Genomic DNA, 17229 nt, shown 5'->3' on the forward strand with positions numbered 1-17229 from the left:
CAAATACTCGGGAGTATAATAGGTTAATGCACTCCTAGATAACGTTTTTATTTTATTTTTATTTTTTATTTTCCCTTGGCAATTGGATTTTATTTAGATACGTAGGAAAATGTCGGATAGTTCTTGGTTTTACCGCTAGATGGCGTTCGCGTTCTGGCTTACGTGCAGACAGTTTGTTTTTATTATTATACAGATTAATAATCAGCTTAAGGTAAAGTGCATCTTGTTCTTTCTTCCCACACACCCATCACTACCACAATCTCTTAAAAATAAGGGTTATCAATTTAAGATAATGTGTAGGAAAAACTAAAGATTATTCTCCAACACCATTAAATAAATCGTACATCGATTAAATAAGTGCTTATTATAGTAACGTCGAAACATAATATTATTTCGTACATTTCTTTTATAACCTTTCTGGATGTAATACAAAAAAGAAATTGCCTTTATTTGTAGCATTTAGCCTCGAAAACAAATTATGTTAATGCCTTCCTCATGAAAAATAGCATTTTGGAAAGAATTGAGTGCGGCCTGAAGATAATAACATCATTAAAATGCATATTTTTTTTATATTTTATTGAGCATTCTATCCATGTAAAAACAAGATAGGTTTGACTCGCATAAACATGGTATTCAGTTTCAATCATTTTTATTCTTACGTTTGCAACAGTACTGTGGTATGATAATGAGGTCGGCTTTCCCTCCAGCTACAGAGATAAAACGAATCTAGGGACCACAGATAAGAATAACATCGTACGCATCTTATACCCGATTTATATCCAATGCATGCAGAAACTTCCCAAACACTCAAAAGGAAACAGCCAAGAAAAACAAGGGATCAATCTAGTGAGTGGATGATGGCATAATAATCACTTTTGGCCATCTTCGAATAATAATAATAATTGGGTCGTTTTCCTTCTCTGGAAATGAAGGGTTCCTTAGAGACGTAGATATGTCTTAGGAAGTGATAAGGCAAACAGTTTGCTTAAGCCTCATCAGAACTCTTCTTTCTTTTGTGGAAGTTGCATCCGTGATGTCGGCTCTTCGCCTTTTATTTTGCAGGTCTGGAGAGCAGTCACGTGTTCGTCCGGGTGTTTACACAGTGATAATTGCATATTTCTATCTAGGATTTATCGGCGACAGACCCCGCTAGTGACAATCCTATCTATTGAAAGCACACTGCAAAAGAATGCAACGGACGGACCCATTCAAATATCGAAAAGAAAACAAATGACATCAACAAGGGAAATGCATATTATTTCACAAGATCCAGTGACGTCATTCACAACAGAATGAGATTATATTATTGTACGCATGCGCACTAGTGAATAATGAGATATGTCCAAACTTCAGCGACATCCCATAGGTAGGTCTTTTGCGCAATCCGAAATCAAAATGAGCATGTCAGAAATATCTTATTTATTTATTTTTTTTTAAATTGAATAGTTTTGCTTTTTAATTACCTTACTGTTTAAATGATATTACAAGTATTTTGCGTAGAAATATTTATTTTCTCCGGAGTTTACTCTCCCAAAATATTAATTGGGTCGTAAAATATTAATTGGGTGATTTACCAGTGAAACAAAATCAGTCTGTATACTTTATTATTATTATTATTATTATCAAAGTCCGTACGTTTATTTTCTAGCATTCGTCGTAAAGCAAGAACTGCTTTCACCTTCCGGTTCATCTATTAAAATGTCGCCAATAAATTTTATCGAAGTCTCAACTACAATTAAGTAACAGCGGGGCTTGTTCGACCCGAAAAATTAGAAACGGGAAAAAGTTTCTATTTTTTTTTTTTTATTATTATTTTTATTTTGCTTTACAAAGTCCAAGTGGGCCTGGAAAAGTTTTTAACAAGAAATACTCTCTCTATAATTACCATAACTTGTCTTCCCCCCCCCCTCCCCATCGATCATGAGATGCTGGACGGTTCCATTCATCTTATAAAGCGAACAGTTTCGGCTTCCTGAGACTCTGTATCATTAGCCCACTTTAGCAAAACACGGTTACACATATTTGCTCCTGTAATGGCATTAGGGTAATAAATATTCCCACGCGAACGATGGCATCGCGTCAACGGCGTTTCTAGCGTCTAAGGTGGGTGGAGTAAGCAGTTTTTGAAAAGAATGCGAAGACTGTTGGTGGGCATTTTTGTGTGCGACGCTGCGGTTGTAATGTTCAGAGAAATACTCGCGCAAACGTGACTCAATTTACCTGATAGACTTCAATGAGGTGTGAAGGGCCGAAAAATAGAAATATATCTTGTGTCTGGAAACACACCAGAACATCCCCCCCCCCCGCAGACATTCCCTCATATATTTACAGCACACTGATGACTGGGATGTGTCAGATCCTGGAATGCATCAGAAACTTGAAGTGGGAAAAAAGTCTTATTACTCCGATCAGTGTTTTTTTTTTTTTTTCTTCTTTTAATAAACATAGGAGAGATATAAAAACATTTCAGAAAAAGAAATTACCATAATCTATTTTACTATTTGTGTATCAGCCTGTGTTACAAGATATATTTATTTTACTTTAAAATAAATTATTTTTTAAAAAATGATGAAAATAAAAATATAATTTACTGTTAAGTGTGATATACTTTTGAAATTTTGCTGTTTACTTTATAAAAATTTAATAAACTTAGAATATTTAGTAATAGAGTAACACACCGTTTTATTATTTTTAAATAGATAATATATAAATTCTACATTAGATATATTTTGTGGTTGGAAGACTGAATCAATCGACCGTGAGATGCGGTGAATGATTCATTCAATCCAATACCCTTGGAGGGTAACGGATGGCAATGCTGTAGCCAATGAAGTTCTAACTGAGGCTCGGCTATTGCTGTTACCCTCCTGCCATGATCAGAGCTTTAATAATAGCTCAATAACACCTTATCCCTACACTGTCCTCTACAGATAACGGGGAAGATGAAAAGCATTCTTGCTTCGCCCCTTCAAGCCAGTCCTTATAAGGACTATTTTGTGGTTTTTCAAGTATTTGTAGATCATGCATAAGCAGCTAATGAAAAAAAAAATAAATGCATTTTAATCAATTTTTTTTACTTTCAAATCAAAAAAATATTAATGCTTAGATAGAATTCGACAAAAAATTTAATGCTTAAATAGAATTCCACACAAAAAAAAAAAATTCTAAGCAATATATCTTTTGATTTAAAAATGTTACTTGTTAAATCTGATAATTTTAACTTTTTCTTTGTTGTTCATATTATGTGTATTTTATTTCTATTCAGTTTTTGTCTATTTAAACAAGAAAGATTGAGGTGAGCCGATGTTAGGATTTAAAGCGATTTTAAATCTAATAATGCGTTCTAAAAATTTTAAAAATCATATTTTTTAAAATAAAAATAAATTATGCCTTACTCTCTTTGTTATCTGTTCATCAAAATATTGTTTCTGTTATTTTTGAAAGAATGTTGTATTTTGATAAAGAAAATCACTTTATATTTATTTTTTGAACAAATAAATAAAAAGAATTCAATAAATAATATAAATATAATTTTCTTATTTTTAGTACAAAATAACAAACTAATTTTTAATTTTTTTGAAATATAATTCGTACACTAATATTTTAATCTTATCATTTAAATATAAATTTAATTAAATATAATTTGATCATGAAATGCGGTGATCAATACTCTTGGAGGGTAATGGATGGCAATGCTGTACCAATGAAGTTTAACTGAGGCTCGGCTGTTGCTGTTATCCCCCCAGGGGCGCTGAGATTCGAGAGTTTTTGAGTTCGCTCTCTTAAGGTTTTTTCCTTAAGGGAGCAATTTGAGTCTCCGGGGAAAGTGTTCTCCGGCACAGCCCGATGAGGGGCTTTGTCGGTGAATGCTTTTCTTCGGAATTTGAGCGGTTCTGCTCGGTGGTGGTGGTGTGTGGGTGGAAGGCCATCACTGAATAGAGCCAACGCTGAGATGGACGGTCTTTCGCCCACGAATGAGTGGCCTAGGGATCGTCCGAATTTTTAGAGACGGCTTTACCTTTAAATATGGCAATGCTGTAGCCAATGAAGTTCTAACTGAGGCTTGGCTATTGTTGTTACCCTCCTGCCATGATCAGAGCTTTAATTTTAACCGAGGCTTGGCTATTGCTGTTACCCTCCTGCCATGATCAGAGCTTTAATTTAATAGCTCAATAACACCTTATCCCTACACTGTCCTCTACAGATAACGGGGAAGATGAAAAGCATTCTTGCTTCGCCCCTTTAAGCTAGTCCTTATAAGGACTAATAATTAAGCTTTAGGCGACTTAGGTTTGAGTAGCCATTAAAGTTTTTCTATTTTCACTTAATTTAGTTATAATCAATTTTACAAACCTGAATCATTACTGACATGCAAACAAATCAGAAATATTTTCGTTATAAGTCTATTCCATGCACACTTGCAAGCTGTTGATTGCAAACACGCTGAATCTTCTCGCTGCCTAAATACGCCTTAAACAGGGGAAAATTATGGAATGCGTTTAAGATGTTTGCTATGTTGTGCTTAATAGGGACGTTGGGTTGCATTGGTGATGGGGAGCATCATTTTCATGCAAGTTCCATTAGCTCCTCACGAGATGAATAAGTTGCTACCCTAAAAGGGGAATTTCTTTATGTAAAGTAACCACGGCATTCATCTTGTTCGCCATTGTGGAAAATTAATTAAATGAGAACGGCAAACACACTTCTTCTTCAGTTCCCCTTAACAATGCAAATTAATTAAAGCAACAGTACCAACTAGGGGCAGCCCCTAAAGCATCGAAAACACACCTCGCCAGCTGACTTTTTAATATTTATGATATGGAATGCCTTCACAAAGCACCAGACATGTCCACTGGCTTTCGTTCAAACGAATGCGATCTGAAATGGCGATTCTACCCCCTAAATGATATATGCTCTACGCTAAGAACAGTAGTGGGCAGGGACTACATGCTCAATCTTACTTTATTGAAGAACTAAATCGGGTTTGAAACTATCTGGAAGAGTTCGCAAATTGCGTTTTTTCCTTCATTTTGCATTTTTTTTTTTTTTTTTTTTTTTTTTTACTTTCGAGTCCATGTTAAATCTTCCTTACCTATGGCCAAGTTCTCTATAAGTATGTTAGGCGTTCGTCAGCGATTCACGGTAGAGAGTTAACCTCTGACCTGAGGCCAGTGTCCGCTAACTGGGTTATTTCGATCGATCTATTGGTTCTAGGTAGGGACGATTGTGCAGACAACGAACGAAATCATTCTTTTCAACTTTCAACTCTTTCTTTTAGTGCTGTGCTTTAAGATTTCCAAACACACACACACACACACACGTTTCATGATATTAGAGGAACATTACCTTACATAGGATCGATCAATATTTGCCCCTTCTCTCTCTCCATAATATAAAGACGTCTATTTCACGCACACACAAAAAAATATCATTTACCTTTGATGCTTTAGTGACAGTGGCAGACTCATCAAGTCTCTTTAACAGCCGCAACGTATAGATAATATTTAGTCGCGTGTTTTTTTTAATGTAACTGCATCAAAGTATGCACCAACAACAAAACTTTCCATACTAACAGCTTACCAACCACGCACAAATTCAAAAAGCCAGCTTGCTAACTATAGTTCCCTTTATGTTCCAACGTAATGTTAGCATTACGCGACATTGTTTTCCAGCTTTGTTATTACTAAAACTGGTATTATTTCAAGTTCTAGTTTTAGTACAGTTTTCCGTCTCATTTTGTTATTTTTTTTTATTTGTTTTCTTTGTATTTTTTGGAGAATACGCTAAGATTACAGTTGAAAATAATACTACTAAATTATAATTTAATAACTAGGCTATTTTAAAGTAATATTTTCTTAAATTTTAAATCAAAAGTCATTCAACATTAAATGTGCTCTCTTTTACATAAAAATTTCTATTTTTAAAATAAAAATTTTAAATTTCGTGATGTCAAGAATGAGCAGTCCAAATGGCTTAGTTCTTCATTGTATTGTTGTGTTTCTTGCCTGAATTCCATAGGTCCTCCTCCTTTTAAGTGTTAATATAATATATAGAGGGTGATATGATTAACAAAAAGGCGTACAATTAGTATATTTAGAAAAATAATTATCAACAGAATAAAGCAATTTTGATTTTTGCATTAATTTTAGAACTGTAATAAAAAATATCGAATAAAACACTGCAAAAGTTGTTGCAAAAGAAAAAAAATCAGCTAACGCCTTTTATTCCGTTAGAGGGAGTAGGCCAAGCCGGTTTATCCGTATCTAACTTTTGGAGACTGAGGAGCCAACTTAACCACCACTGGTGGCCAATCAGAGATATCTGACCCAAGACTATGAATAATTTTAATAAAATTTTTAAAAAATGCTTTGTAAAAATTTTAATTTTTAAAAAAATGCTTTAAATATTAAAATATATTTATATTTTTCTTGAAAAATTAATTTTCTTAAATTAATTTAGAATTAAATAGAAAGATGTAACTATACCACTTGATTTATAATATATATATAATACATAATAAATTATACATTATACCAATTATTGATTCTTGTGTACTACAAGGATCATGGCTTTGTTCAATAAAATAATATTATTCAATCTGTACATTAATGATATTGGGAAGGATTTGACAAGTGACATACAGCTATTAGCTGATGATATGCAGTACTTGCAAAATGATTTGAATAGGCTGGAATTATGGGCATGGGAAAATGCATGTCAGTTCAATGTAAGTAAATGTAAAGTTATGTACTTTGGCGTGATTATTAGATATCCAATGTCCTGTTATATTGGCAGGATTATGCTAGAAGAAACTGATGAGGCTAGGGATCTTGGAGTGTTAGGAGGTTCAAGTTCATGGGCCATGTAGCACAAATTGCAAATACAACTCAAAAGTTAATTGCAATACTGAAACGAACGTTCACATGTAAAGATAATGATGTCATTTTGCCTCTTTATGAGGCCTTGATAAGACCTCACTTGGACTATTGTGCGCAGGTCTGGAGACAGTGGCGTATCTAAGGGGGGGAGGGTCTGCCCGGGCGGTACTTTGAACCTTTTTGAACTTTTGCAGTTTATTCTAAAATACAGTCTAGAAAACTCAGTTCCAAATATTGTCATACTACTGCGAATTTTTTTCACAATTGCTGTAAGTATTGCTAGTTTTGAGAGGAGTTTTTCTAAATTAAAATTGATTAAGAATTGCCTATATTACTATCAAAAAGACTTCGCTAATGCCATCGACGATTTTGCTAACAGAAAAGCAAGAAAAATAACATTTCAGAATGTTGGTATTAAAGTTTAACTTCAAGAACAAACATATTGTTTTACTTTACTTCATTTTGACTTTTTGTAGTATTTTTGGTGTATTGAGAGGGGCGGCAAACTCAAGGATTGCCCCGGACGGAAAAAGCTCTAGCTATGCCACTGAGTGGAGAGAGTGTTAAATGATATGAGGATTGTGGAATGCTGATTATGAAGACAGAGTGAGAATTTGTAGACCTCAGACACTAGCAAACAGGAGAACGAGGGGGGTGATATGATTGAGACTTACAAACTTCTGAAAGGGTCATACAGGATTTCAGTTGAAGGAAATTTTTCAATTTATGGAGTGTGGGAAAAAGACAAAAGGGCATCCTTGGAAGCTGAGAATGAAGGCCGCTAAGAGGGGGTGGGGGCGAGATTTTTCTCTCAGAGAGTGGTGCGTGATTGGAATGGATTGCGGGTGCAAGCAGCGTGAATGAATTCAAGAATAAGTATGATAGCTGTGTGTGTGTAGTATGTGGCCTCCCTCGACGTCTCTCTTAATATTATTATTATTAATAATAATAATAATAATAATAATAATAATAATAATAATAATTTTATTAGAATTAATTCAGGCCCATAAAACTGATCATTCAACTGTTGTCGAATTTGAATGAAACTGAATTCAAATTATCTTATAACATTTCTAGATTTTGTTGGAAAAAATTCAAATAAATTATAATATTCAAATATTAGAAATTTATTTGGAAATTCTAATAAGTTCATATTTTATTATAACATAAAGGATTGCATAATAAATGAAAGGTGAGAATGTAAGCTTTCTTGCTTCAATGCTAATAAAAATTACAAAAAATTAAATACACAAAAAAAAACATTGTAATTTTTAAAAAACCTCATACTTCCATGAACACAAATAAAAGAAACATTAAGAAAATATTTTTATGAATAGTACTTCGCATGGATCGAAGAAACATTAATTTTTTTTTCCCAAAATATAATTTTTCAATATATTAAAAAATTATATTTCGAAAAAAGTCACGTATCGTATTCTTTCATTCTTCATCGAAGTATAAAGAATAAAATGGTTGATCATGATGATAACTTATTCGATTTTTTGGTGGGACTCTCTTCAGTTAAACAAATTATATGGACAGAAACAATCCTCCTCCTCCCCTCCCCCCAAAAAAAGTCTGTTTAAAACATCATTTTGTTAAATATTGTTTTAAATTCTTTCCAATATTCAGATCTAAACAAAATATCCAGAACACCATCTTGGCAAGTTGCCAAAAAAAAAAAAAAAATAAAATAAATAAATAAATAAAAATAAATAAAATAAAAATCTGAAGGTTTTCTATTTTATTGATACTGTTATACTTATTTAAACAATTCCTTTTTAAATGAACAAGAATGTTTGTCATTCACAGATGAACAGATAAACATTTCGTCCTACTTTTTTAATTTTATCGTCTCCAAACCGGGTCATTAATTTTTATATAGTTAAGTAGACGAGCCATATTCCAGCTTACCACGTGCCGAGTAGCTTCATATTTCTCTGCATTAAGAGGTTCTGCAGGATTTGTGTTTATTTTGGTTAACACCAGAAGTCTTTGGCAGCTATAATAAACTGCTGTGTGTGTGTGTGTGTGTGTGTGTGTGTGTGTGTGTGTGTGTGTGTGTGTGTGTGTGTGGACGCAGAAGAAAGATGAGAGAAAGACTCCAGGACATACTTAATGTATTTAGACCATCTTCCTGTTTCTAATCTCTCGCTTCTCATGTCCCATGCTGTTTCCGGACTTCGGTGACAGCTTGAAATTTTTGATCTTCCAAAAGGAACGTGTTAATCTTTAGGCTGTCAGTTAGCTAAAGAAAAGTACCTCGAAACACTATTATAGTTGCCTGGTAGGCTGTTTAAAGTAATTACGTTCGCGTACGGAGCACTCTGCAAAAATATATATTGCACCAACCCACACGGCGAGTTCAGAAGTAGCCCTCCCTAGAGAATTATTTAAGCAAGGTGTTTTCAGTTTGGAAGATAATATGTCACAGTATCGACTGTGCACTTAACAAATTATGTGCTATTTTTGCCGATACAAGTCACCCTTTTTATACAATAATTCTATTTCCTGACAGAAGACAGAGGTGAAAAAATACATTAGCTAAAATGAATGGACTTTAAAAAAATGCAAATAACTGCAATAAATCCCATGCAAATTTCATTGGATTTCACATTGTTGCTCATATTAATGAGATCGTATGCAGATTTTTCATTGTATCAAATGTACGGTGGTCGTCCCAAGACACGTTACCTTAAAAAATAAAATCAACATTATTTAAAAGGTTTTGATTTAAATGATTATCCTCATATATGGTCATAAAAATAAAGTTACGCTTCGTAAAAAGCTACTTAAATTGAAAATAGAGGTGCTTCGCCTTGCTGAGATTTGTGAATGCAAAGATTGGGTTGCAAGGCCATTTCTCTGCTGTTATAACGTGTTAATACGTGTAGTATAATTCTAATAAATAGCCTAGAAATCTTCGGAATGCAGAGATGGTATCAACTAGTATTCAATAATAAGATTAATCGGATTGTTTGATTTTATCATCTGAAGGAGAACGAAAATGGTAGATAGGAAAGTAATTAGCAACCAATAAAAAATAATAATAAAAAAGGAAAAAACTAAGAAACTCTTAAGAACTTTGTTCTTTGTAATTATCCGAGGTCTCTTAATGGATCTTGTCAAAAATTCCACAGTGGACTGTCCTAGTTGCTATAGTAACGAGGAAATTGAAGCCCTTACTTGCTCCCAGATGTACAGCATTCATAGCAGACTTTTTTTATTTTATTATTTTTTTAACTTTGATGCAACTCGCAACTAGTCATGTTTCCGTACAGATCGTTAGCTGTTGTCCAGTGTAGAAGACTTACAGATCTCTAGGGATTTCCAATATTCGATAAAAAAAAAAAAAGGATACACGAGATAGAATTCTAGTAGTCTAGATGCACCACTACAGGTTCTTCTTAAATACCTATATAAAAAAAAAAATTAAGGGAAGCCGAATAAAAATTTACTAAATTAAACATAGATTTCCACCTTTTCTTATATTTTAAGCCTTTTATATTCTTAGTAATCTGCTGGGTAAGTTTATCTGCTGATCATCTTAGCAGAATAAGAAATATTGGACGCAAAATCTAAACCCCACTTACCTGGTGTGAATGCAAGTTTCCGGGGACAAGATATAACACCAAAATTGGACAAATATCCACGGAGCAGACAGCACTAATCTATCGTCCACTCACGAGGCGAGTCTGAACAAGGTGATAAGTGGGAAGGCATATATCCTGCTGATACGGAAGGGCGTTCGTCTTCCTTCTGATTATCGCAATCAAGAATTAATGTGACAAGGAACGGTGCAGGAGGAGGTGCATGCTTGCTCACCTGTCACAGTTGTCAAGGATATAGATAAGTCTTGGACATTTTTCCTGCGTTCTCTTTTGCCGGAAGAAACAGCAAGAAAAGATGATAGGAGAGTGGTGTTTTGCTTCTTAGTTTGGGAATTTATACTCTTCTAAGAAGGTAACTGACGGTGAAAGTTCAGTTTGCTGTATTCACATTTGGATGCATTTGTAGGCTGAGTTTCATCAGAATATCGAGATAAAAAACTCTGGTTTCTGGGAAAACTTTTATTTTTACCCAAACATAAGAAAATATACAACCTTTTCTTTTGAGTCTGTTTTACTTGAAGAAAATTTATCAAAGCATCATGTCTGTCTGTCTGTCGGTATCACTTACGCATATCCATCCATGCATATTTTAGATGGAAAATGAATTTCGTGGGCCAAGTGTGAGACCATTGCCTTACATAATGGAGGTCCGAAACTGATTGAAAATGTTCAATGTTTGATTTCCAAAGCAAGGTATCCGGATTAGTCAACCTTTCTCTCAGCTAAGATATGAACTTTGAATTCACGACCTTCCTGGCGGGATTTATATAAAAACTGTGGCTTTTTTTTTTTTTTTTTTTATGGGGAAGGGGTTTGCACGTTACAGATTTAGAATGAGATATGCAGTTGATACTTATAAAAAAGAAAAGAAAAGAACACAAGCTTCAGAAAAATAATATGAGGGGACACTATGCCGGGAGGCTCTTTAGCAAAAGGCATTATTTTACCTCTGAATAGCGGCTCTTTAATCCTATAAAGAGCCGCTCGACCATTGAATGCTGTTTGCACATCTTGGATAATGCCTCTGAAAGCTCCCTAAAATACTCGACTCAATACAGTAGAGAGCAATTAGGTTGCGTGATGACCAATCTCTCACCTACCAATTCATTTTGCCCACTCACAAAAGTGTACAGATTCGGCTGCTTGCATTTCCTACAAAATTCCTCCACCCTCTTTTTAAATCCATTGAAGTATGTGTAGCAACTTCTTGACACAACACTACTTCACAATTCAACTCCAAACCTGCAGAACAAATTTCTTCTCCTCATTCATTCCTTTCCACTGCTGGCTTCTGGAAAAACCTGCCGTCTTATGTCTCCAAGGAATACAATCCACAGCTGTTCAAAACAAATATGATCAAGTTCTTTTTTGCCTATCCAAAGTATTAATGTACTAAAAATTGGCGAAATTCTTGTGTGAGAATTTGATTTAAACAAAATTGTGAAGTAGAACATGCACAACCATCTTAATTCCACTGGTCTAGTGGATGGAGTAAAAATGTAATTGGTAGATGGGTTTCCATCTACTAATGTAAGACTACCACCCTTCTTATTGGAAGGAGGCTGAAGGTAGCTTTTAAAGGTTTCATGTTTGGTTCAGAACAACAATTTTAAGATTTGTTTATGAACAAAAAACTAACGAAATGCAAAGCTAAAGTCCATAAATTGGTTTTCGTATTATATAAAAGTCTAAATTTATGATCCAGTCATGGAAAAGGTATATTTCGTCCTAATTCCTATTCTATTTCAGAACTCACGTGTATATCTCATGGTGAATACGATGAGGATCAATAGATGATACGATAGAAAATCATTCTCGGATGTCCACATAACTAGAAATGATCGCAGACTTGGATTTATTTCTTCAAGAAGTTGCGAATGTTGCTTATCCAGCTTTGTATGACTAGCAATGAAATAAACACTTGTTGAATTCGGTTGCCAGAATTATAACGATGAGAAAACCTGAGTGTTCCTGGAAGTTTTCTTCCAACCATAAAGGAACCATCTTCTCATAGCAAAGTTCACTTGTGGACTCTTCTTCTTCGTATCTGTTTATAATAGGGGAAAGGCTCGATGACATCTTCTTTGGAGTACATTAATTACATACTCTCTTAGGGGAGGATAACATTTTAACTAAATTAATTAGGAAAAGAGAATAGAATGAGAAATCCGGTAGAGGTCTCTGTGGAGTGTGTATAATTAGGCTCAACACTTGCTTCGTTGGTCTTTACACTAGAGACGGGAACGGTTATTTCATTAGCATTATTTCTAAATTAATGTCGTGTGCCATCTAAATTAATTAATCATACTCTGGTCCTCAGCGAACAAGCATATTAGCTTAATAAATTCCTTCTCAAGAAAAATAGTTTAATATGACTATACCCATTTGTGGTTAATGCAAAAAAATTAGGATTCTGTCTATCCTTGACACAGAAATCAAACAGCGAAAATATAAAAATCACTCGTATTACTTCATACCTACTTTTTACCAGCCACGGTTTTTAACAATAAATCACCAATGTGTTTATGATCACCATAGTGATAACGATGTTTTTGAAATAAATGTGTCTTTGCATTTATTTCAATTCTCTCTCACGATAGTGAGTAGTCTCCCAGCACAAACCTGAAAATCGATTACTAACTCATCTCCTGTTTTTACTACAAGGTCAGATTTCCTCAATCCTTTGTTAGTCCTATAGTGAGGTTAACAACACTGAACAATATTAGTCAAAGTTTTTATATTCTGATATCCTGCTATGTAATTCTTATCGTTCCTGTTTCCTCGAGTTTTACAAGCTCGAGTTGGCAGAGCATTGTCTTGATTAGATTCCCATATTGAAATCCATATAGGAGACGAATCCAATTCTTATCGATTGAAGTTGTGGGAGGGGAAAACATGTTTATATTCTAGTAATGCTAATAAGTCGGCTGATTCGTGCAGCATGAAGCTCCAGAGGTTCCTGGTTTTCCCCTTTCAGTCGCTTCCGACCGTGGGTGAATTTGTAGGCATTGCCAAGTTCCTAGTGAGATTTTTTACAGGGTAGTTCACGATTGCTTCCCCCCACCCCCAATATCCTGGCTTGGGACAGGCATATGGCCGGTTTTCCTGTTCTGGGGATGGGAAAAAAACCCTCCGTATGTGACCGGTTAACTCACCTTTAGTCGAAAGAGAACAGATAAGGGTTCCTCACATCATGGACTGGAATCGAACCCAGGTCTTTCCCACCAAAGGGCTTCCTCTATACTGAGGTTCTGTTCTAGAGGTAGCAAGACATAATTCTAAAGTACAGATGAAAAATTGCTTTAATCTGGTTAGACGTCAGATAGGCAGTGATCATCGCAAGGAGGAATTGACTTCTATAGTTTACAATAGCATTAAAAAATACTAATAGTACATTAGGAAGATGACGCATCAAATATCGGACTGCCAAATAAACGGAACAGAACTGATTCGAGAGAGAGAGAGAGAGAGACTCTGCCTAGGATTAACCTACGGTAAAATCTAGAAATAATATAGTAATTAAGAATGAATAGCTGTTATTTCCAATCTTCCAGAAGTGAAACAGAATGCTAGGACCAGCCAATCCAAGGAAAACCCAAACCTTGGATGGCTTGTCCTTGCATTGCATTGAATTGAGGGGATAACAGAAAGCGTATTCGATTTTATCACATTGATATTTAGGCCTGAAACTTGAAAGAAGTCGAACGCTTAGTTGAGCGGTTCCTGCATGCCCTCTCTCCCTCCCAAGCCACATTAGCTATGAGTAGCGAATAGATAGTCTTCTTGACGTACACTGGGTCAAAAGCTGGGATGGAAGTCGACTTTGAATCTAGGATGATAAGGGAATTGGAAGAGTAAGACTCCAGAACATATGCAAGGTCCGAAAGAAAAGATAATACTGGATGACTGAAGAGGTTTAGCTAAAACCTTATGAAAAGGTGAAGAACCGGAGCATGCTTCTTACTTCTTTGGAATTAACTATTCTTGATGAGGAAGATAGAATGGTTTACATCTGCTAAACTGAAATAAATTAATTATATCTTGAAAGACAGCCGAAGTCCAGAAGGATCTAATTCCATCCATAAAATGCAACGAAAACTTTTGCTTCAGGAATGGACCTGGGATAGAATGGACTAAATCAAAAAAGGTGGTGGATGGAAAGACAGCCCGCCAAAAGGAGGAAGAGGAGATGCTCTAGCCCGTATTGGTCTAGCATAGGACCTTCTATTATTCTTATATAATGCCTAGATTTGTCCATAAAGAGGTTGCCATCCCTCTTGGATGGAACAGACAATGCAGGTTGATATTCTGCTGATGGTAAAGGAGGATGCGACCTGAAAAATTCTCACTTGAAATAACAATTCAACTTAGTTCTTGTAATAGAGATGATATTAAGTCACATTCTGATGGGGGGGAAATCCTTACGACTTTCATTCCCCTATAGGGAACAGGCGAAACCGTTTTAGCCCTATCTAACTTTTGGAGATTAATGAGGAAGTTCAATCTCCACAGGGAGCCAATCAGAGATATCTGGACAAAGACTATCATGGATGGAAATATTTAGCATCTGGTGAAAAGACGAGGTTGTTTTGCCCAGCAGTTAACACCAAGATCGATGGAAGTAATAAAAGTTCTTTGACATTCTAGAAGACAAAGTGTCTGTGAGACGATAGTACTTGTTGAAACTAAGATATTTTGGATATACAGAAAGAGAAACATGTGATTATGTTGAGGGGTTGACAATGGTGGCAAAGTTTTTATTCCCCAGCGCATATCCAGGACTGCTGGAATAATGAAAGCCTTATTACAAATTGGACAAATATACTGTCTCTGATGAAGGCCATAATCGAGTCAGGCTCATTCTAGAATTCATTGTTCATCTAGTTGCTGGTCTTCTTTTAGAGGTGACTAAAGTTACTGTGCGGGTATAGTTAGGGCATCGCAGGGACGAGTGACAGGAATGCCATCCAATGGAACAAATCCTATCAGTGTTGCTGCTGGGAGGACACATCGCATAACATAGCACAGTAGACAACTTAACCAAAGACAGGATGGACCTGCAGGTAGGACAACATAACTTTAGGGATCCTTTCCTTTTGCTCTCTCTCTCTCTCTCTCTCTTTCTCTCTCTCTCTCTCTCTCTCTCTTAGGTTTCCAGATTTTTCCCAAATAATTATGTATGCGTTATTGAGGTAATGATTCAACTGTGTTCAAAACTTTACTCAAGTGTTAATGTTCGTTACTAGCAAAATAGCTTTACTAATTAAATTCGCAGTATCGTTACACTTTCAATGTTGGTGCACGTGATTGCTACTTTGTACATTACATCACTTTATGAATTAAAGTTTGACCATTTTGGGGTTTTTCAACCACATAATTACTTCCCATATTTTCTCTTAATTGAGGCCAACTCTTCACAAATCAGTTCAAGCCACCATTAATCAGAACTCTTAAAGATAATTATTACCGATTAACCGAGAAAACTTTTGTAAATTATTGATAAACACTTTTAAGGTGATTATTTATTCTCGATTGAAGCTTTTAAAAATTATCTTCCTCAAGCACGCCACCTAGCGACGGTTTTAATCATTAACTCTCGATCTGAGCTTTTAAAAGTCACTCAGTTTACTAGAAAAAAAAAAATTAGAGCCACAAAGGCAAGCACGTCCAGCTTGCTAAAAAGAACGTAGACAAAGACGAACTTCAAGAAAATTGTCTTTTACGAACGTTCTGAGAAATGAGAAAGTGCTTTTTTTTTTTTTAAGTTTCAAAATGTTCATAATTACTTTCCTGTGACGTAATCTACGCGAGGTTCTTTGCGTGTGCTCTTATTCTAACGAGGGGGAAAATCCTTGACAGCGTGTTGGGTGAAGTGAGCCGAACATCAAGGCATTTAATGCCCGGGATTCACGCGAAGATGGGGTCCCATCGCTTTCCCGTGTTGTTCATTACATTAAAACGTATCTGAAGGAAATATTTACCAAATAGAGTCATCACGTTATTTTTCGTTCTTTTCTCTCCAAACAGCAGAAGGAATTATTTATTTTCGGAGCTCTTGGCGGATGTACTTTCAAGTCAAAAATAACTTGGAAGGCAAGTTGCTGTCACAACACAACAAATAACCAGAGAAATGAAACTTTTTCTGACAGAAAATGAGGAGAGAAATTATACTACTGTACTCTGTCGCTTTGTACAGAATTTAATGAAAAGAAAGAAAAAAAATTAACAGTTTTGCTCACTGTTGGCATTGCCAATTGGTTAAACGTCGGGTGCAAAAAGTTTCATAGATTTGTCTTTTTATTATTGCGGATGTTTTTATGTTGTAACTTGAAGATGGATGACGGACTGCGAACAAGTACTTGAGATTTATAAAAATGCCAAAGATGCAAATAACAAAAATGGAGTCTAAGAAGAGACTAAGGAAGGAAAAGAAAAATGTGGAATGAATATAAAGAGAATACTAACTGAAAAATCCAATGATGTAAGATTATAAGGAATGAAAAATAATGGTGAAAAAGAAAGAAAATAGAAAAAGAAAGACAAGTGGATGAAGAAGAAGAAAATTGAATAAGAAAAATAAAAAGGAAAAAAAAGATGTTGGATGGGAACATTCGGTGAAGTGTTTCATTCTTAAATATTTGTCGAAAATTATTAAAAACAAAAATAAGTTATCCGTTTGTCTTACAGCTAGTTAACAAACAATGCTTGGCATTTTTGAAACATCCATAACTTTTAAATAT

At 35.0% G+C, this 17229-nt stretch overlaps 1 protein-coding gene across 1 annotated transcript in view; it reads left to right on the forward strand.

The window, feature by feature from the left end:
• The window catches only part of LOC150099950 (carbonic anhydrase-related protein 10-like), a 121759-nt gene that overhangs the window by 12271 nt on the left and 92259 nt on the right, over positions 1-17229 (forward strand). The gene's annotated exons all lie outside the window — the stretch shown is intronic.

Source organism: Typopeltis vanoorti, chromosome 13 (genome assembly GCF_054136105.1).
Source record: "Typopeltis vanoorti isolate ZY-2024b chromosome 13, IOZ_Tvanoo_1.0, whole genome shotgun sequence".
NCBI lineage: Eukaryota > Metazoa > Arthropoda > Arachnida > Uropygi > Thelyphonidae > Typopeltis > Typopeltis vanoorti.